The following is a 21,457-nucleotide window of genomic DNA, read 5'->3' on the forward strand; positions in this document are numbered from 1 at the left end:
CTTGGGGAGATCTTTAAGAAGGATCACCAGCCATTCTTGTGGAATTCTCTGGATGCTTTCAAGGGAGAGTTAGATAGAGCTCTTAAAGGTAGATGTGTCAGGGAATATGGTGAGAAGGTAGGAACAGGGTACTGAATGTGGATGATCGGCCAAGATCATGTTGAATGGCGGTGCTGGCTCGAGGGGCCGAATGGCCTACTCCTGCACCTATTGTCTATTATCATTTGCAGATCTTCTCGGTAACAGCAGAAGGAGGTCCCTGGGACCAATGTTCAAGAATTCCAGCTCCAATCCCTCACCGTAGCGGCCCACCTGGTTCTCTCTATTAGAGTGATCATATTAACCCACAAATCCTCACATACCACAGACCCTCTAATTATCTGCTTCTGCCCCCAGACTCGGTGACCCTGGATGAGGATAGCGCGCATCCGGAGCTCGAGGTGTCCGGGAGTCTGATGAATGTGAGATTGACCGGGGTCAGGAGAAGCCTCGGCACAACAGGAAGAGGTTTATGGAATGTCTCTGAGCGCTGGGATCGGAGGGATTCACATCGGGGAGACATTAGTGGGAGGTTGAGGTGGCGGGGAGTCGCCGCTGGAGTCTGGGAGTCGCCGCAGAGTCTGTGGAGAGGAAGAGATGGGTCGACCTGAAACCAGAGGAAGGATTCTGGACCATCGAGAGATATCACGAGGAGGTTTCCGCAAGCAATTCTTCCCAGACCCCCCTCTCAGCCGGTCCCGTTCCCGGGAGGGTGGGAGTTTACCTCAGTTACGAATCGGGATCAGTCTCATTTTATGATGCGGTCACCAAGTACCACCTCCACACCTTCACCGGGAATAAATTAGTGGGGAAAATGTATCCCTTCTTTGGTGCTTGGGATGAAAATCAATGGCTGAAGATATGCTTCATTCCCTGCTCGAATCAGTAAAAGGGTCGGGTCCCGGGACCGGCGTCATGAGCGGGGCTGAGAGGCTGTCTTTGGCTGTGGGGCAGAAACCGTGCGGAAAACAGGATGGCGCTGAACCGGTTGTATTTAATCCCCAAATTTCGCGTCGCAATAGACTAGTATAAATATCAGTGTGGGTTTGTGTCTTTGCGCATTTGTTCAATGGATCATCATTAGTGAAGGAATGGCGTGTGTGACATCAGTCACAACATTCTGGGCTAACTCAGCGGGGACAGGCAGCATCTCTGGAGAGAAGGAATGGGTGAAGTCTCGGGTCGAGACCCTTCTTCAGTGAGTGGAAAGGGAAACGGGAGGTACGGTGTGTGATTAGTGATGGCCAATAGCACCGATGCTCAAACGGTCTCCCACTCCCAGCCTATTCAGAGGCGCTATAGGAGAACGAGAACGAGCGGGAGAGAAAGGGCCACAACCGCCTGTCTGTCAGCAGATATTTTCCCTCCAAAATAAACTTTATTCAGAATGGAAATATAGTCAAGAGTGTTTTATTGTCATATGTCCCAGGTGGAACAATGAAATTCTTACTTGCAGCAGCACAACAGAATATGTGAGATAATGAATGAATAAGTTTATTGGCCAAGTATTGACATACAAGGAATTAGCCTTGGTGCTCCGCCCACAAGTGACAACGACATACAGCGACAGTTAGGAATGACACATAAAACATGAATAATAAAACATTATTGATTAAACATGTGAACTAAATAAAATACAAAAGGAGTAAAACACAGTACATTGTAAACAATATAAAAATGGGGGAAAGGGTTTGTGCGCACACACACACACACACACACACACACACACACACACACACACACACACACACAAACAAACAAAAAAAAACAGTGCAATAATAATAATAGTCTATGTTGTTCAGAGCCCATTTGAGGTTGTGGTGTCTAATAGCCTAATGGCTGTTGGGAAGAAGCTGTTCCTGAACCTGGACGTAACAGTTTTCAGGCTCCTGTACCTTCTACCCGATGGCAGTGGTGAGATGAATGTGTGGGCAGGGTGGTGTGGATCTTTGATGATGCTGGCTGCCTTTTTGAGGCAGCGACCCCGGAAAATCGCTTCGATGGTGGGGAGGTCAGAACCCGTGATGGACTGGGTAGTGTTCACAAATGTTGGTAGTCTTCTTCGCTCCTGGGCATTTCATGTTGCCGAACCAGGCCATGATGCAACCAGTCAACATGCTCTCTAATGCACACATGTAGAAGTTGAAGAGAACAATTCACAGAAGCAAATTAATCCCCAAACCTGCACGTGTGGGAAACGGGAGAAACCGGCGCACCCGGAGAAAACGCACGCATGTAACGGGTTGAGATAACAACGTGGTCCGAATGGAAGCCGAGTCTGTGACGCTGTGAGGCAGTAACTCCACCGCAGAACAAGTGATTCTCCAGCATATTTAGTGTTTGTGTGCATTAACTCTGTTTTTAATTTTGAAATCAGGGGAGAGCGCGAGCACTACCACAAATGTTGCAGTCGATTATCCCGCATTTGGGGACATCGCAGGCGTTAGCGCACCCGAAGTGCAATGGGATAGCCTCGTCCTGGGAGAACCTTTTTTTTAAATTTCAAAATAGACTTTATTCAATTGATAAATATATACAATTCATGAACCATTCGAACAAAAAATTCATCCGACATTTTCGGAGACTACAAATTTTTTTCAGTACAATATTTTTACATTTGTCAAATTCCACCAAAACTGTCCCCCACCCCGTGCCCCTCTGTGGCCCCCTGTCCAAGTAATAAATATATACAATGTGTGCACAGTGCCAACATTCCATCCGACATTTTTGTAGGCTATAGAGATTGTTCAATACAGTTTATGTCTTTTAATTTCCACAAAAATGTCCCCCACCCGTGCCACTCATGTGGCCCCCTGGTGTGGGATACCCTCCCTTAATTTAATTTGAGGGTCGTCGCCACCATACCTACCCCACCCCCTCCCCATGTCCAGCAGCGGAAGGACCCTAGACTGTGGCCCTCCCCCACCGAGCCTTGGCGTTGGCTGCACCAAGCTTCAGCGAGTCCCTTAGCTGGTACTCCTGCAGTCTGCAGTGGGCCAGTCGGCAACATTCCCTGACGGACATCTCGCTCTGCTGGGTGGTGAGCAACGCTCGGGCAGACCAAAGAGCATCTTTCACCGAGTTGATGACCCTCCAGCAGCACTCGATGTCAGTCTCTGAATGTGTCCCTGGGAACAGTCCGTAAATCACAGAGTCCTCTGTGACGGAGCTGTTCGGGATAAATCGTTCCAGGGACCCCTTCATACTTCTCCAGACTCTTTTTGCAAATCCACACTCTGCAAAGAGGTGGGCAACCGTCTCCTCCCCATAGCAGCCATCCCGAGGGCAGCGTGCGCTGGTAGTGAGGTTCCGACGGTTCAGGAAGGATCTAACTGGGAGGGCTCCCCTCACCGCCAGCCAAGCCAGGTCTTGGTGCTTGTTGGTCAGTTCTGGCGATGAGGCATTTTGCCAGACAAGCTGGGCAGTCTGCTCTGGGAACCACGCCACCGGATCCATCGAGTCATTTCCCTGCAGTGCCTGCAGGACATTCCGTGCTGACCACTGCCCGATGGACTTGTGGTCAAAGGTGTTGGTCCGGAAGAACCTTTCCACAGACGACAGATGGGGCGGCAATGTCCAGCTGACTGGCACATTGCGTGGCATCTGCGCCAGGCCCATCCTTCGCAACACCGGGGACAGGTAGAACCTCAGCAGGTAGTGACACTTGGTGCCCACGTGCCTTGGCTCTACACTCCGCCTGATGCAGCCACACACAAAGGTGGCCATCAGGATGAGGGCGACGTTGGGCACGCTTTTACCCCCGTTGTCTGCCGACTTGTACATGGTGGCCCGTCGCACCTGGTCCATCCTCGACCCCCAGATGAACTGGAAGACGGCCCGGGTGATCCCCGTGGCGTAGGAGGGAGGGACAGGCCACACTTGTGCCAAGTACAGCAGCCCCGAGAGCACCTCACACCTGATGACCAAATGTTTACCGGTTATGGAGAGGGTGCGTTGCCTCCACAGCTCCAGCTTCTTCCCCACCTTGGCTATCCGCTCCAGCCAATTCTTGTTACTCGACTCAGCCCCCCCGAACCAGATCCCCAGCACCTTCAAGAAGTCAGGCTTGATGGTGAAGGGGACGGAAGACCGGTCGGGCCAGTTGCCAAAGAGCATGGCCTCGCTCTTCCTGCGGTTCACCCTGGCTCCCGTGGCCGACTCAAACTGGTCGCAGATGCTGATCAATCTGCGGACCGACCTTGGATCCGAGCAGAAGACGGCGACATCGTCCATGTACAGGGAGGTCTTGACTTGAATGTCCCCACTGCCTGGCAATGTCACTCCTCTTATGCTCGCATCCTTCCTGATGGATCCTTCAATACAGCAGACAAACAAGACAGGGGAGAGAGGGAAACCCTGCCTGACTCCAGACCTTACAGGGAAACTGTCTGATTCCCACCCATTGATTTGGACTGCACTACGGATATTGGTGTAGAGCAGTTTGATCCAATTTCGGATTCCCTCCCCAAAACCCATTTTGGAGAGCACGTCCCTCATGTACGTGTGCGATATCCTGTCGAAGGCCTTCTCCTGGTCCAAGCTGACTAGGCAGGCATCCACCTGTCTGTCCTGCACGTAGGCGATGGTATCTCTCAGCAGCGCTAGGCTGTCTGAGATTTTCCTGCCAGGTACAGCACAGGTTTGGTCTGGGTGGTTCACCTGTCCCAGAGCAGACTTGACCCGGTTGGCGATGGCCTTAGACAAGATCTTGTAATCTACTTTCAACAATGTTATGGGTCTCCAATTCTTTATATCCTTCAACTTCCCCTTCTGCTTGTAGATTAGGGTGATGCTGCCCTTCCTCATGGAGTCTCACATGCTGCCGGCTAGAAGCATGTCGTTGTACACTTCCAGCAGGTCCGGGCCAACCCAGTCCCACAGAGCCGAATACAACTCGGCCGGTAAGCCATCGCTTCAGGGAGTTTTACTCGAGTCAAAGGAGCGGATGGAGCCAGTCAGCTCCTCTAGGGTCAGTGGTTGGTCCAGACTCTCCCGCTTGCTGTCCTCTAAGACCTCCGTGATAGAGGACAGGAAGTTCTGGGAGGCGGTGCTGTCTGTGGCCTTTCTGTCATACAAATCCGTGTGAAAGGATTTGCAGACCCTCAGCATGTCTGTCTGCGAGGATGCTACCGAGCCGTCCTCCTCCCTAAGGCTGTTGATCACAGAGCTCCCCCTGTGAACCTTATGGATGAAGAAACGTGAGCACGTCCCATCCTGCTCCACATGGCGGACCCTGGATCGGAAGATGATCTTGGAGGATTCAGAGGTAAAGAGCCGAGCTTGCCGGTCCTTCACCTCTCTAAGTTCCTCCCTCACATCCACCCCCCTCGACTGCAGAAGGAGCAGTTGTTGCAATTCTGTCTGGAGTTGGCACAATTCCCTCTGACTCTGTCTTGCTCTCTGAACCCCTTTAACTATGAAGAACCTCTTAATGTTCTCCTTGGTTGCTTCCCACCAGAGTGTCGGGGAGTCAAAGAGGGGCCTCACCGTTCTCCAACGTGCGTAGTCCCTCTTTAGCTCCTCAACGTTCTCTGGGGTCAACAGCTTCAAGTTTAACTTCCACGTCCCTCTGCCTGCCTTCCGGTCCTCCTGTAGGTGACAGGAAGTCTGAAGGAGGCAGTGGTCAGAGAAGAATACCGGCGTGAGGTCGGTGTGTCTCACCGTGACGGCCTTCGTGGTGAAGACGAAGTCTATCCGGGATCGGGCTGAACCGTCCGATCTCGACCAGGTGAACCGCGGCTGGGACCCGCCTGCAGGGTCGCTAAAGGCGTCGTGCAGCTTTGCGTCTTTTACCATTTCCATCAGAAACTTGGACGTGCTGTCCAGTCTGTTGTCGGCACTGCCGGATCGTCCAGCCGCATCAATGATGCAGTTGAAGTCACCGACCAGAACGAGCTGCCGGGACGTGGCCAACAGCACTGGGAGCTGCTGGAGAACGGCCAGCCGCTCGCTCCGCACGGGTGGGGCATACACATTAATCAGCCGGAGCGGAAAACCACGGTACATAACATCCACCACGAGGAGACGCCCCGCAACCACCTCCCTGACCTCAGTGATGGTGAAGTTCCCTCCCCGCAGCAAGTTCCCCAGGCCGGAAGCACGACAGTCATTGCCCCCCACCACACCGACAGTCCGTGGGGCCACCATCGCGACCACCTCCGATAGCAGCGGAGGTGCGGCAACCCGCACTCCTGGAGAAAAGTCACATCTGCCTTGACCTTGGCCAGGTACTGTAAGGCATTAACACATCGTGCAGTGCTCTTCACACTGCGCACGTTTAAAGAAGCCAGTTTGAGCTCCATTGTCTTTTAGAGTCACTGACCATTTTCGTGTTCCCTCATGCCCACCGCTTCGGTGAATTGCCTCACCTTTCCTGGGCTCAGGTACCCGGCATCCTCAACGGGTTGGGTTTCCCGTGTCGTAACCCAAGGTGTCGTTGGGGGGGGCTGCTCGTTTCACCCCCTTCTGGGTGCGCCGCTTCCCCGTCTCTCGTGGCTGGGCCACGGTGACAGACTTACTGCTCCCGGTTGCCCGGAGCTGAGGCCCATTGGCCGCTACAATGCAGATACAGTCAGTCTGAAGAAGGGTTTCGGCCCGAAACGTCGCCTATTTCCTTCGCTCCATAGATGCTGCTGCATCCGCTGAGTTTCCCCAGCAATTTTGTGTACCTCCGGCCGCTACAATGCTCCCGGTTGCCCGGAGCTGAGGCCCATTGGCCGCTACAATGCTCCCGGTTGCCCGGAACTGAGGCCCATCGGCTGCTGCGGTGGTCCCGGTCTCCAGGGGCTGGGGCCCAACGGCTGCTGCTCTGCTCCCAATGTCCTGGGGCTGGAGCCCCTCGACCGCTGCTCTGCTCCCGATGTCCTGGGGCTGGAACCCCTCGACCGCTGCTCTGCTCCCGATGTCCTGGGGCTGGAGCCCCTCGACCGCTGCTCAGCTCCCGATGTCCTGGGGCTGGAGCCCCTCGACCGCTGCTCTGCTCCCGATGTCCTGGGGCTGGAGCCCCTCGACCGCTGCTCTGCTCTCGGTCTCCTGGTGCTGGTGGACAATGGGCCTGGACCTTCTCCTTTCCTCCCCGGTTTTCTTCCTGTGGGGTTTCCCGTTCGCCTCATCCTCCGACGAGGAGAGGTTGCTGCCTTCTGTCAGGGAGAGAGATCGTGTTTTGGTTTTTTTTTGGGGCTTGCCAACCCCTTCTGGCCTCTGCTCCTTGTGCTGTCCCCTCTGGTGTTTTCCATACGTCACCGTTGTCCAATTCTGCTCTCCCCCCTCCTCCATCGACTCTCCCTCCTGAGCTTGGTGCTGGAGTTCTCCTGGCACTTGGGGGCTCGAGGTGGTTGGGCTGTCCACATCCCTGTTCCCCGTTTCTGCTGGGGACTTGGCAGTGGTAGGGGGTGTCTCACCTACCCTGGGGGTGCTGGACCCACTGAGTTACACAGGCACTTAGTGTCTATATTTTGTGTAAACCAGCATCTGCCCTTCCTTCTTACCTCAACCTGTTGCCTGGCCCGCTGTCTTACTCCATCACTTTGTGTTTTGATTTATAAATCTTGGGTAATTTTATAATCAGTTAGGGAGTTCAGAGCAGTGAAGGAATAGTCTACTTATTTGTGGTAGTTAAATATTTAAAATAAATATGTACTTTCCTCAATAGGGAAGAAGTTGCAGACGTGTAGAGTCACCGTCTATCTCAAGTGCGGGGGGCGACAAGGAGAATCCCTGCTTTCATTTCTTTGGGATTGGTGGCCACCAAATGCGGACCTGGGGGAAACACGACTTTCACCTCCATGGAGACAGTCTGAATGAGGACCTGGTGATGCTCTGCCAGGCCTGTATTGCAGCCATCTTTAGCTTATGCTTGTTTTGGGGGCTAGTCCCCTTCAGTTTTCTCTTCAGGCACATAAAAGGCAATAGACCAAGTGGGACCCGTTGGTTCCCATGTTCACACGGGAGGGCTGGACCCCCAGCATAATATTCCACGTCTCCCCCAATTCCAATATTAGTGGCCAGTGGGCGGGGTGGGGGAGCTTCCTGAAGCGCTAGTATGGGTGTAGTGGGCCGAAAGGACTGGTTACCAGAGGGCTAGTATGGACATTGTGAACCGAATGGATTCTTGGGCTGACAGCTCAGTCACAGGCCTGGCTGGATGGCAGATCAGTCACTCATGTCTGCTGGGCTGGCAGCTCAGTCACTCAGGGCCGGTGGGTTGGCAGCTCAGTCACTCAGGGCTGGTGGGTTGGCAGCTCAGCCACTCAGGGCTGGTGGATTGGCAGCTCAGTCACTCATGCCTGGTGGGTTGGCAGCTCAGTCACTCAGGGCTGGTGGGTTGGCAGCTCAGTCACTCAGGGCCGGTGGGTTGGCAGCTCAGTCACTCAGGGCCGGTGGGTTGGCAGCTCAGTCACTCATGCCTGGTGGGTTGGCAGCTCAGTCACTCGGGGCTGGTGGGTTGGCAGCTCAGCCACTCAGGGCTGGTGGGTTGGCAGCTCAGTCACTCATGTCTGCTGGGCTGGCAGCTCAGTCACTCAGGGCCGGTGGGTTGGCAGCTCAGTCACTCAGGGCTGGTGGGCTGGCAGCTCAGTCACTCAGGGCCGGTGGGTTGGCAGCTCAGTCACTCATGTCTGCTGGGCTGGCAGCTCAGTCACTCAGGGCTGGTGGGTTGGCAGCTCAGCCACTCAGGGCTGGTGGGTTGGCAGCTCAGTCACTCAGGGCTGGTGGGTTGGCAACTCAGTCACTCAGGGCTGGTGGGTTGGCAGCTCAGTCACTCAGGGCCGGTGGGTTGGCAGCTCAGTCACTCAGGGCTGGTGGGTTGGCAGCTCAGTCACTCAGGGCCGGTGGGTTGGCAGCTCAGTCACTCATGCCTGGTGGGTTGGCAGCTCAGTCACTCAGGGCTGGTGGCTGGCAGCTCACTCATGACTATTCCTTGAAATTCCATTCCAGGCAGGGTGCAGGCAAGCACATTCAATTGCTTAGCATTCCAGACAGGGTGTAGGCTACCACATTTCGATTGCATAGCTCCAGGAAGGCTACAGGAAGATCTCCCCGTCCCAATCTGAATCTGCACACACTTCATAATCCCTTCAGATTTTTCGTAATAATGATTTATTGTAGGGGGCTATAAAAATCGAAGAAATACTGTGGGTGTCACAAATCTGAAAGAAAAGCAAACAATGATACAAAAAGTCTGTAGGCCAGGCAGTATCTGTGAAAAGAGTAGTAGGTAACTCCAAGTCTGAGTTGATCGAGGTGGTGGAGATACAATTAAACAATATTGCATTGACATACCCTAATTCTGTTAAATGTCCATGCCTTTTTTTTGACCAATTCTATTTCCAAGTTCCTTGTGGCTTTACAATTTATAATTTGGTGGTTAAATGTAACTTGTTTCGTGTCAATCTGTTGCGAATGGGGTTTCTGCCCCACATTTGACCCCCAAAATGATTAATTGTTAAGGTCACAAGGAGTTGAGTATAGGAGCAAAGAGGTCCTTCTGCAGTTGTACAGGGCCCTAGTGAGACCACACCTGGAGTATTGTGTGCAGTTTTGGTCCCCTAATTTGAGGAAGGACATTCTTGCTATTGAGGGAGTGCAGCGGAGGTTTATACGGTTAATTCCCGGAATGGCGGGACTGTCATATGCTGAGAGAATGGAGCAGCTGGGCTTGTACACTCTGGAGTTTCGAAGAATGAGAGGGTATCTTATTGAAACCTCTAAGATTATTAAGGGTTTGGACACACTCGAGGTAAGAAACATGTTCCCGACATTGGGGTAGTCCAGATGCAGCGGCCACGGTTTAAGAATAAGGGGTAAGCCATGTAGAACGGGGATGGGCAAACACTTTTTCTCACAGAGAGTGTGTGGAAATCTCTGCCTCAGAGGGTGATCGAGGCCGGTTCTCTGGATACTTTCAAGAGAGAGCTAGATAGGGCTGTTAAAGATAGTGGAGTCAGGGGATACGGGGAGAAGGCAGGAACGGGAATTGGGGATGATCAGCCATGATCACATTGAATGACGGTGTTGGCCTAATGCACCTATTGTCTATTGGACCTTGAAATAGAAGTTGTTCCTGACTTTGGACCCGGGACCAAAGACATCTACAGATCCAGAGTGGAACCGGAGCAGATTCTCAGATACTGGTTTCCATCCCAAGTCCAGAAGAAATGGTACATTTTCCCGGTGAACCTATTCCCACTGAAGGTGTGGAGATGGGACTTGGTGTCCGCGCTGTAAAATGAGACTATCCCTGCCTCATAACTGAGATAAACTCCCAGCTGCTCTGGGATGGGATCGGTGAGGAGACGGGGTTTCGGAGAGGAGTTCACACGAAACTCGTCACCAACTTGCTCCACGGACCAGAGCCCAGTCACCTGCCTCAGGTTGATGTCTCTCTCCCTGTCCAGAGACTCGGCGGCGACTCCCACACACCAGCCCCAGTTCTCCGTCACCTCCACCTCCCAGTAATGTCTCCCCGAGGTGAATCCCTCCGATCCCAGCACACAAGGCCAGATTGTAAACTGCTTGCCGTTGTCAGGGAGACTCCTCTGTGTCCCGGTCCACCTCACGCTCTTCCGATCGTTGGACACCTCGAATTCCCAACACGCTGTTTCCAAGTCCAAGGTCACAGAGTCTGCGGGTGAACGGAGAGAGACAGAGAACCTCAGTGGGTGGGGATTGATGAAGGAGTGTAGGAGACTGTGGTCACACACACGCGCCCACACATACGCACACACACACACACGCACACGCACACGCCCACACACACACGCACATAGACGCGCCCACACACACATACATACACGCACGCGCGCACACACACGCACACGCACACGCACCCACACAATTCATGTATTGTAGATGCATGTGAAACCATGAGGCAAATTATGGAATTAATGCCGTCGAATTTTCACCAGGGAACGGGAATCAATGGCCGGAGGGCAATTAAGGTGAGAGAAGAAAGATTTAGAAGTGCTCACAGCGGGGCAAGTTATTTTTACACAGAGAGAGATGAATACTTGGAGCATGCTGCAAGGGATGGTGGAGGCTGAGAGAACAATAGACAATGGAGTTGTACAGAGCCCGAGTGAGACTTACAGGCCAGCAGATGCTTGCGCCGGAGACCCGGGTTCGATCCCGATTACGGAATTTATACGTTCTGCCCGTGACCTGCGTGGGTTTCTTCGAGATCTTCGGTCTCCTCCCACACTCCAAAGACGTACACGTTTGATATAAAACATTGTCCCCTGTGGGTTCTGTGTATGATAGTGTTAATGTGCGTGGGGCCGAATGGCCTGTTTCCACGCTGTATTTCTAAACTAAACTAAACTAAGGCTGGGTACAAATTGAAACAATGGTGAAATATGGATTGAGAACGGCTCAATGTAATATTTTCTGTCATAAACTCGTGGATTTGGAAAGAACATTGCATTTTTACAGCAATTTTACAGCAGAAAACCAGATCTGGAATGTTCACCTTCCAGTGAAAGCGGTTCTGATTTCCACATCCCTTGTTTGACAAAGCTCGCTGGCTTCACCCCTGTAATCAATGTTATTTAGTACTAGGTACGACTCTGTAACCTTGTAGTTAAGTACTCAGGTCCTGTACTTAAGGCTCCAACATATGACCAGGTCTCCCTTGTTCTGGACTGGGCCCACCAGTGGAATTAGACTGGGGCTTCTTCAGAATGAGAGTCGGTTGAGGGAAACTAGACGTACAGAACCAATCACAGCCGACACCGATGAGTCAAGAAAGGTGGAGCCCACAATGGTCCATTGTTGGCCGTGGAAGAGGTGATAATGAAGGGATACAAACTGTGAAACTAGCAAGACTCTCTAAGGTGGAAGAAGAATGGAGAGAGAGGGAATGCAAGGGTTACATGAAATTACAGCAATCAATGTTCATACCGCTGGGCTTTATGTGAATGAACAATGAAGATGTGTAGGAAGGAACTGCAGCTGCTGGTTTAAACCGAAGATAGATAAAATTGGCTGGAGTAACTCAGCGGGTCAGGCAGCATCTCTGGAGAGAAGGAATGGGCGAGGTTTCAGGTTGAGATCCTTCTTTAGACTGTTTAGGGATAAGGGAAAGGAGAGATATAGATGAATGATGTGGAGAAATAAAGAACAATGAATAAAATATGTGCAAAAAAAGTACCGATGATAAAAGGAAACAAGCTATTGTTAGCTGTTTGTACGGTGAAAACGAGAAGCTAGTGTGACGTGGGTGGGGTGGGGGTGGGGTGGACTTGGCTCTACCATGGACCAAAGAACTGAATTCAAATCCTGAGGCGATACATGCTGGGATGCATCACCTGATAGAACTGACTGAAGACGGTTGTAAATATCTCAGTCAAGTCAACACTACATTTCACCCATTATTAATCAATAATCAATACATGCGAGGGAACTGATAAGAATGAACGTTCCAACAAACCAATCAGTTTCAGATGTAAGAAAGAACTGCAGATGTTGGACAACATTGAAGCTGGGCACAAAATGCTGGAGTAACTCAGCGGGTGAGGCAGCATCTATGGAGAGAAGGAACGGATGACGTTTTCGGTCGAGATCCTTCTAAGACTTACTCCAGCATTTTGTGTCTACATTCGATTTTATCCAGCATCTTCTAATGACGTCCCAAAACGTCACTCAATCAGTTTCAGGATTGCTTTAGTTCCTTTGGTTCTCGATCAATATCGTGCGTTGCGCTGCTGGTCAGTGAAGTTTGTGAATATAGAAATCTGTTACATCTTCGCCCGGCTCCCCACGGCTTCAAGACTCAACCATAATAGACAATAGACAATAGGTGCATGAGTAGACCATACGACCCTTGAAGCCAGCACCGCCATTGACTGTGAGCACGGCTGATCATCCCGAATCAGTACACCGTTCCTGCCTTCTCCCCATATCCCCTGACTCCGCTATATTTAAGAGCCCTATCCAGCTCTCTCTTGAAAGTTTCCAGCGAAACGGCCTCCACTGCCTTCTGAGGCAGAGAATTCCACAGAACCACAACTCTCTGTGTGAAAAAGTGTTTCCTCATCTCCGTTCTAAATGGCTTACCCCTTATTCTTAAACTGTTGCCCCTGGTTCTGGACTCCCCCATCATCGGGAACATGTTTCCTGCCTCTGGCGTGTCTAAACTCTTAATAATATTATAGGTTTCAATAAGATCCCCTCTCATCCTACTAAATTCCAGTGTAAACGTGTAAAATTCCAGTGTTAGTGGAGAAGTTCCAGCAACTTGCAACAGTTAATAGAAAATACTGTTCGGTTGTGTATGGTCAGTGTAAATCAATAAAACTTTGTGTTTGTTTGATTTCAGGAGGAAATTAGTCGGAAGAGGAGGTGTTCTTATCTGAAACCATACATAATTTTATAAAGTAACTCAGAAGCTCGCTGTAGTTCATTTTGTAACCCAGCTGCTTATATTTACAGGGTTAGTGATGAGGAACACACGTTGTCAGTGGCAGATGGGGCACCGGAAGTTGCAAAATTCGATCACCTGTATTTATTGACCAGAGCGTTGTGTGAAATGTCCTGTGGTATTCCACAAGGTCATGTTGATATCATTTATTTGTTCAGTTACATTAAAGATCGCTCTGTGTTAGTTCGATACAAAGAGTGATATGAATAATGGACACTTTAATTAGGGTCCCTAACATTCCCTAACCCTAACCCTAAACTACACCACTGCTACAATGAGGTGCTAACCCATAACAGCTCCAGTGGTGTCCATTTCCTCCTGCCGGCTGTCTTTTCAAGCTGTCACATGGACTTTCCCTAGTTGTCAGCAGCTCTGTTCACAGCAGTCACTTGCTCGGCTAGATGTTAAATTACAATTAAAACACAAAGTACTTGTGCTATATCTCCGGAATAAGCAATCAACTAAGAAAACCAAACCCAAAAGGTGGGAGGTGTGTGCTGGGATCGGAGGTATTCACATTGGGGAGACATTACTGGGAGGTGGAGGTGGCGGGGAGTCGGGCCTGGGGTCTGGGAGTCGCAGCAGAGTCTGTGGAGAGGAAGAGACCAGGCACACTGACCCCGGAGACTGGAGTCTGGAGCATCAGACGATGGGATAATGTGTTTAAGGCACTCACCTCCACTCAATCCCGTCTCCGCGCCCGTCGCATCCCCGGAAGGGTGGGTGTTTATCTCAGTTACGAGTCCCGGACAGTTTCATTTTACTCCGCGGACACCAAGTCCCATCTCCCCACCTTCACTGGGAATCAATTCATGGAGAAACTTTAACCTTGAGATGAGATGAGAATCTGCTCCCGTTTCCGCTGCTGAAGTGTAAAAAGGTCGGGTCCCGGCACCGGCGTCAGGAGCGGGGCTCAGGTACCCTGGGGCAGAAACCCGGTGGACAACAGGTCGGCGCTGAACGAACGGCTCCCATTTAATCCACAAATTCCTCGTCGTGAAACAAACCCCAGTGAGCGCGGAAATAAAACCAGAGGGAATGTAAATGTGGGAAGAGTGAAATAAACAGCAACTGAAATCAGAGCTGTCTGTCTGTCGATCCGTTCATTTTAACACGTTAACCGCGTCCGGTAAAGGAACAGAAATTACTTTAGTGAAAATATAAAGATTGAAAAGATCGCCGCGGGCGGCGGGTCCTGATCTCCGGGCTTCCCCGGGTCCTAAAGTTCACTGACTCGGTTTGAAGGATGCAAGAGCCGTCTGACAAAATAAAACCCCGGTAAACGTGACCATGTGGTGGTGCAGAAAAAGAGGGGCGGATGATTTGGAAATTACTAAAGGAGGGGGTAAACTGAATGCCGAGAATGCGAGGCAGGTTTGTTAATTACGTGAAAATATTGAATCTATCGTTGAGTCTTGAAGCCGTGGGGAGCCGTGCGGAGATGTAACACATTTCTATGTTCGTGAACCTCACTGACCAGCAGCTCAACGTACGATATTGGTCGAGCACCAAACGAACTAAAGCAATCTTGAAACTGATTGAAGGTAGACACAAAATGCTGGAGTAACTCAGCGGGTGAGGCAGCATCTATGGAGAGAAGGAATGGGTGACGTTTCGGGACGAGACCCATAGAAGGATCTCGACTCAAAACGCAGCCCATCCCTTCTCTCCATAGATGCTGCCTCACCCGCTAAATTTCTCCAGCATTTTGTGTCTACCTTCGATTTTATTCGGCATCTGCAGTTCTTTCTTACATCTGAAACAGATTGGTTTGTTGGAACGTTCATTCTTATCGGTTCCCTCGTATGTATTGATTATTGATTAATAATGGGTGAAATGTGGTATTGGCATGACTGAGATATTTGCAATCGTCTTCAATCAGGACTGTGAGGTGATGCATCCCAGCATGTATCGCCTCAAGACTTGAATTCAGTTATTTGGTCCATGTTTGGGCCAAGTCTCAAGACGATTTTTTATCCCTTCAGTTTTAAGACCAACCATCTTCAGGTAACCCCGGCATCCCCCCTGCCTCTCTACACCCCCCCCCCCCCCCCCCCTTACCAATAGCGTGTTTCCTTTTTATCATCTGTACTTTTTTACCATATATTTTATTCATTGTTCTTTATCTCTCCACATCATCGTCTATATCTCTCGTTTCCCTTATCCCTAAACAGTCTGTAGAAGGGTCACGACCCGAAACGTCACCCATTCCTTCTCTCCAGAGATGCTGCCTGACCCGCTGAGTTACTCCAGCCAATTGTGTATGTCTTCGGTTTAAACCAGCATCTGCAGTTCCTTCCTACACATCTTCATTGTTCATTCACATAAAGCCCAGCGGTATGAAGATTGATTTCTGTAATTACAAGTAACCCTTGCATTCCCTCTCTCTCCATTCTTCCTCCACCATAGACGTCTTGCTAGTTTCACTGTTTGTATCCCTTCATTATCACATCTTCCGTGGCCAACAATGGACCATTGTGGGCTCCACCTTTCTTGACTCATCGGTGCCGGCTGTGATTTGTTCTGTACGTCTAGTTTCCCACTCAACTGACTCCATTCTGAAGAAATCCCAGTCTAATTCCACTTGTGGGCCTAGTCCAAAGGCCTGATCATTTGTTGGAGCCTTAAGTACAGGACCTGAGTACTTAACTACAAGGTTACAGAGACGTACCTAGTACTAAATAACATTGATTACATGGGTGAAGCCAGCGAGCTTTGTCAAACAAAGGATGTAGAAATCAGAACCGCTTTCACTGGAAGGTGAAACCCTTTCCACCCTGTGAGGTGTACATTCCAGATCTGGTTATCTGCCACCTCGCAACGTAATGCTCTTTCAAAATCCCCCAGTTTTATGACAAAATATTACATTGAGCCGTTCTCAATCCATATTTCGCCATTGTTTCCATTTAGAACATAGAAAATAGGTGCAGGAGAAGGCCATTCGGCCCTTCCAGCCTGCACCACCATTCAATATGATCATGGCTGATCATCCAACTCAGTATCCTGTACCTGCCTTCTCTCCATACCCCCTGATCCCTTTAGCTACAAGGGCCACCTCTAACTCCCTCTTAAATATAGCCAATGAACTGGCCTCAACTACCTTCTGTGGCAGAGAATTCCAGAGATTCACCACTCTCTGTGTGAAAAATGTTTTCCTCATCTCGGTCCTCAAAGATTTCCCCCTCATCCTTAAACTGTGACCCCTTGTTCTGGACTTCCCCAACATCGGAAACAATCTTCCTGCATCTTATGTTTTATTTTTATGATTGAAGAGCATGTTGCCAGGACTCGAGGGCCTGAGTAACATGGAGAGGTTGAGCACGCTGGCACTTTATCCTTGCTGTACGAGTCTATGACTTTATGAAGCCAAACCTGGAGATAATACATGGAACATAGAATAGTGCAGCATGGGAACTGGCCCTTTGATGCCCCATGTCTGCACCAGCAATATCACGACAATTAGATCTGATCCCATCTACCTGCTCATGGACTGGATCCCTCTGTTCCCTGACTGTGTCAGACATGTGTTAGCCTAAACAGCGTTTCCACCACCTCCTCATGCGGGACCTTCCAGGAAGCGACCAACGTCTGTGTAAAAAGCTAGTCCATCCTGTCCCCTTTAAACATTCCTCTCTCCAGTCAGAGACATCCCCACCCTGGGAACAAGATTGACAATATCTATGCCCCTTATATTCTGTACTTCTATTGGGCCTCCACTCAGCCTTCATTACTCAGATAAAACAATCCAATGTTTGTCTGCCTTAACAGACCATATTTCCAACTGATGTGTATTCTAGTGGATCATTTGACAGCTTTCCTCATGATCCACAATTCTGCAAATAGTTCTATTGTTTTTGAATTTACTAACTCGATCACCAACGTTTTTGTCCAAATCATAGACATGTTTAGAAATTGCAGAGGTTCCAGAACTGATCCTTGCAGAATACTATTGGTCACGAGCCTAGTCAGAACAACACTTCTCCACCACTATTCCTCTCTCCTGTTTCCCCTCGCCCTAACCCCTTTGTTTTTTTCTCTTCCCAGTCCCTACAGTCTTCACCATTCTGCAGCATCCACTCCACTACAATTTCACTCACCTGTTCCTTGGATGATACTCGATGATTCCTTGTTTGGTGAATCTCGGTCATGATGGATTTCACCACTTGGGTCAGTTCCAGGGCCGTGAACCACGTCTCCTATTCCTCTCTCTCGGGACTGATATTGTTCCCTTTCCTCTTCGGCGGCTTCACATTCCATAAAAGTTTTGCTCTCAATCCGACTTTGCTTTTCTGTCGGTGTTCCTGTATTCTGACCATCTTTCTTTGATGAGGTGCCAGGCCAAAGTCTTTTGAGGACCTTGCCCACTTGAGTAAATTTCCCACCTGAAAAAATAATAATAATTCCGGTTGCAGAACAATTCCAAATTAAGAAAACCACAGGTTGGGAATAGCCGGCAGCAATCCGAGCTGACATTCTGGGGCAAGTGGAAGTTAATGGTCGTCTTAAATACAGAGCAAGAATACAGGCCTTTGTTTCAACCTAACCAAAATCCCCCATCAATCCACGGTTTGACCATAATATCTCTAAACCACACTGTCCAAATGTATTTTGGGGAAAAGATTTAATAGGAATCTGATGGGTAACGTTTTCACACACGTTGTATGTAACAAGCTTCCAGAGGAGATAGTTGAGGCTGGGACTTTCCCAACGTTTAAAAGACAGTTATACAGGTACATGGATAGGACAGATTTGGCGGGGTATGTGCCAAAGGCGGGCAGGTGGGACAAGTGCTGCTGGGACATGTTGGCTTGTGTGGGCAAGTTGGGCGGAAGGACCTGTTTCCACACTGTATCACTCTATAACTCTATGACATGTTATTATTATGCCCACTTTATTTGCCACACCGGACAGCTTGTTCCAGAAACCCACCATTCTGTGTGAAGATGTTAACCGCCAAGTTCCTATTAAATGATTCCCCTCTCACCTTAAGCCTCCGCCATTTAGATTATTCTACTGTGAGGAAAGAAATACCTGTGCATACACCCTTTCTATTTCCCTGCATTGTTTTATGCATCTCTATAAGATCATCCTTCAATCACAATATTCAATGATTTTCTCATGTACCTAGGTGCAGTGAAATGCTTTGTTGTGCACAAAACCCGGTGAAATCATACAGCAGACCTCACCTTGGCCGTACACAAGAGTCGCCGCGTTAATCAAATATCACCTGCCACGGCACGTTGCCACACCCCCCCCCCCCCCCCCCCACCAACGCTGGGTCCCCTTTCATTTTCATCCCTGGTGTGTGTCCCTTTGTTTTCACCATCCACCTCTGGGCCCACCTTCGTTATCCATGACCTCCCCTAGGTCCCCGTTTTTGTTGGCCCTCTGTCTGGTCCCACATTTGTTCTCAGCGACCTCACCCATCCCAACCCCCACCGGACGCTCCTCTCCTATAGCCAACAGGAGGAAGAGAGATTCCAAGAGGAGAAAGGGGCGACTGTGGCTGACAAGGGACGTCAGGGTCAGTATAAAAATTAAAGCGAAGAAGTACATCGCAAAGATGAGCGGGAAGCAAGAGGATTGGGTAAAGTTTAAAGTGCAACATAAGATAACTAAAAATGCAATACGGGGAGAAAGGATGAGGTACGAAGGTAAGCTAGCCAAGAATATAAAGCAGGATAGTAAAAGCTTCTTTAGGTATGTGAAGAGGAAGAAAATATTTAAGATCAAAGTTGGACCCTTAAAGAATGAAAAGGGTGAATTTATTATAGGGAAAAAGGAAATGGCAGATGAAATGAACAGGTACTTTGGATCCGTCTTCACTAAAGACGACACAAACAGTCGTCCTGATATAGTAGTGGCCAGAGGATCTGGGATCTTCAGAATTGAAGGAAATCAATATTAGGCAGGAAATGGTGTTGGGTAGACTCATGGGACTGAAGGCTGATAAATCCCCAGGGCCTGATGGTCTGCATCCCAGGGTACGTAAGGAAGTGGCTCCAGAATTCGTGGATGCATTGGTGATCATTTTCCAATGTTCTATAGATTCAGGATTCGTTCCTGTGGATTGGAGGGTTGCTAATGTTATCCCACTTTTCAAGAAAGGCGGGAGAGAAAAAACAGGGAATTATAGACCAGTTAACCTGAAATCGGTCTTAAATATTTTCTTCCTCTTCACATACCTAAAGAAGCTTTTACTATCCTGCTTTATATTCTTGGCTAGCTTACCTTCGTACCTGAAATCGGTGGTGGGGAAGACGTTGGAGTCAATTATAAAAGATGAAATAGCGGCACATTTGGATAGCAGTAACAGGATCGGTCCGAGTCAGCATGGATTTACAACAGGGAAATTATGCTTGATTACTCTTCTGGAATTTTTTGAGGATGCAATTGAGAAAATGGACAAGGGAGAGCCAGTGGATATAGTGTACCTGGACTTTCAGAAAGCATTTGAGAATTTGACTTTCAGAAAGCATTTGAGTGTAGAGGGACTGGCAGCTGGCACACTCATCTTGGTTCAAAGAACAATTTCTGCACAGTATGACCCATGAATCTGGACACTGATATTCTGACTTAACCTTTGTGATAACGAACCAAAATGTGGCGATTTATCACACAGTTCCTGCATCCGTCCACATGTGACTGTGCGGTCACTGCAGATGTAAATTGTCTCTGCTCAGCCCCTTCCCTATTTCCACTTCTTTTGTTAACCTCAGTGTTTGCAGCAACTCCACGCCCATTGTCAGCACAACATTTATATTTCACAGACGGTTCGTCAAACCTTTCTGTTGACTTGATGTAGATGTCCCTGCATCTCCTCCCCAATCGCTACCTTCAGCCATGATGATGACAAGCGTTCCAACATTCTGTGGTTCTGGAATGAACAATATTAAGATAATCGTCAAGCAACAATTGCATGCGAAGGAAAACTTTACCTGGTGAACCAACACACACAATATCTGATCCAATCAACCCGTCCTCCAAAGGTCATAGACTATCTAGGCTCACACAACGACCGGCAAAGCCATCTGAAATTGCAAATTCAACGCATCAACTAATTCCCGCTTTTTTATTCTAAATGTTATCTCCTCAGAGAACTGGAAGATGATTGTGTTCAAAAGGGAACTGCAGATGCTGGAATATCGAAGGTACACAAAATTGCTGGGGAAACTCAGCGGGTGCAGCAGCATCTATGGAGCGAAGGAAATAGGCGACGTTTCGGAGTCTGAAGAAGGGTTTCGGCGCGAAACGTCGCCTATTTCCTTCGCTCCATAGATGCTGCTGCACCCGCTGAGTTTCCCCAGCAATTTTGTGTACCTTCGAAGATGATTGCATAATTTTGCCTGAAAACCGACAGAAAGTGATTGTTTAATTCCTCACGGATCTTTTTAAACACTTAATTTACGTTATGTTAGAGGGATCCAGGTTTTAGACTGGAACTGGAGTTACTGTGAGGAAGTGGCAGAATAATTTAATTATCGCATGTCTTCAGAAGTGGAAAATGAAGTGAGTTCTGCATCCACTTTGGATACATTATCAACTGACGGAGTACATGATTATAATTGAATCGTGATTCCCAAAACATATTACAATGTTCCTACTTTGCTCCAAACACCATATTATTTACTGCCACTGACCTATCCACGTAAAACTTTCCCAGGCACAGTGCAGTGTCCTGAATCTAGAGTAAAGGTGCGGTGAATCATACCGTGGTAACAGACCACAGCAACAACACGCATGTCACCAGTGGACGGAAATCATTGGGGGGGGGGGGGGGGGGGACGTCCCTCGTGCTTTGAGAGGTGGCCAACACCCCCCTCCCCCACTTCCCCTCGTGCTTTGAGAGGTGGGGGACATTCCCCCCCCCCCCCCCCCCCCCCCCCCACACATGTTTTGTAATCCGGACTTCATCAGACGCTGTCTAAGGGCTGAATCGGCCCGTTCGCGGGGCCTTTCAGCGTCCGACGAGGCTTAAAATCAAACTGAGAAAGCTCCACATGA

At 49.4% G+C, this 21,457-nt stretch overlaps 1 protein-coding gene, 2 long non-coding RNA genes and 1 pseudogene across 3 annotated transcripts in view; 1 reads left to right on the plus strand and 3 right to left on the minus strand.

Moving 5' to 3' along the window:
* On the minus strand, positions 1 to 18,568 carry LOC116982243. Its single transcript, XR_004414415.1, has 3 exons — positions 18,485 to 18,568; positions 11,597 to 11,600; positions 1 to 11 (listed from the first exon to the last, which is right to left on the minus strand). It is a non-coding gene; the product is annotated as an uncharacterized LOC116982243 (long non-coding RNA).
* Positions 1 to 21,457, minus strand: part of LOC116982232 (zinc finger protein 850-like) — a gene marked incomplete at its 3' end in the record, with an annotated part of 210,034 nt that overhangs the window by 155,123 nt on the left and 33,454 nt on the right. The window lies entirely within an intron of this gene.
* LOC116982351 lies at positions 2,422 to 2,572 on the minus strand (annotated as a pseudogene).
* LOC116982245 overlaps positions 13,545 to 21,457 on the plus strand; it is a 19,826-nt gene continuing 11,913 nt past the window's right edge. The window contains exons 1-2 of the long non-coding RNA XR_004414417.1: positions 13,545 to 13,583; positions 19,298 to 19,299. This is a non-coding gene — a long non-coding RNA (uncharacterized LOC116982245). The remainder of the gene's footprint in view (positions 13,584 to 19,297; positions 19,300 to 21,457) is intronic.

Source organism: Amblyraja radiata, chromosome 16 (assembly GCF_010909765.2).
Source record: "Amblyraja radiata isolate CabotCenter1 chromosome 16, sAmbRad1.1.pri, whole genome shotgun sequence".
Classification (NCBI taxonomy): domain Eukaryota; kingdom Metazoa; phylum Chordata; class Chondrichthyes; order Rajiformes; family Rajidae; genus Amblyraja; species Amblyraja radiata.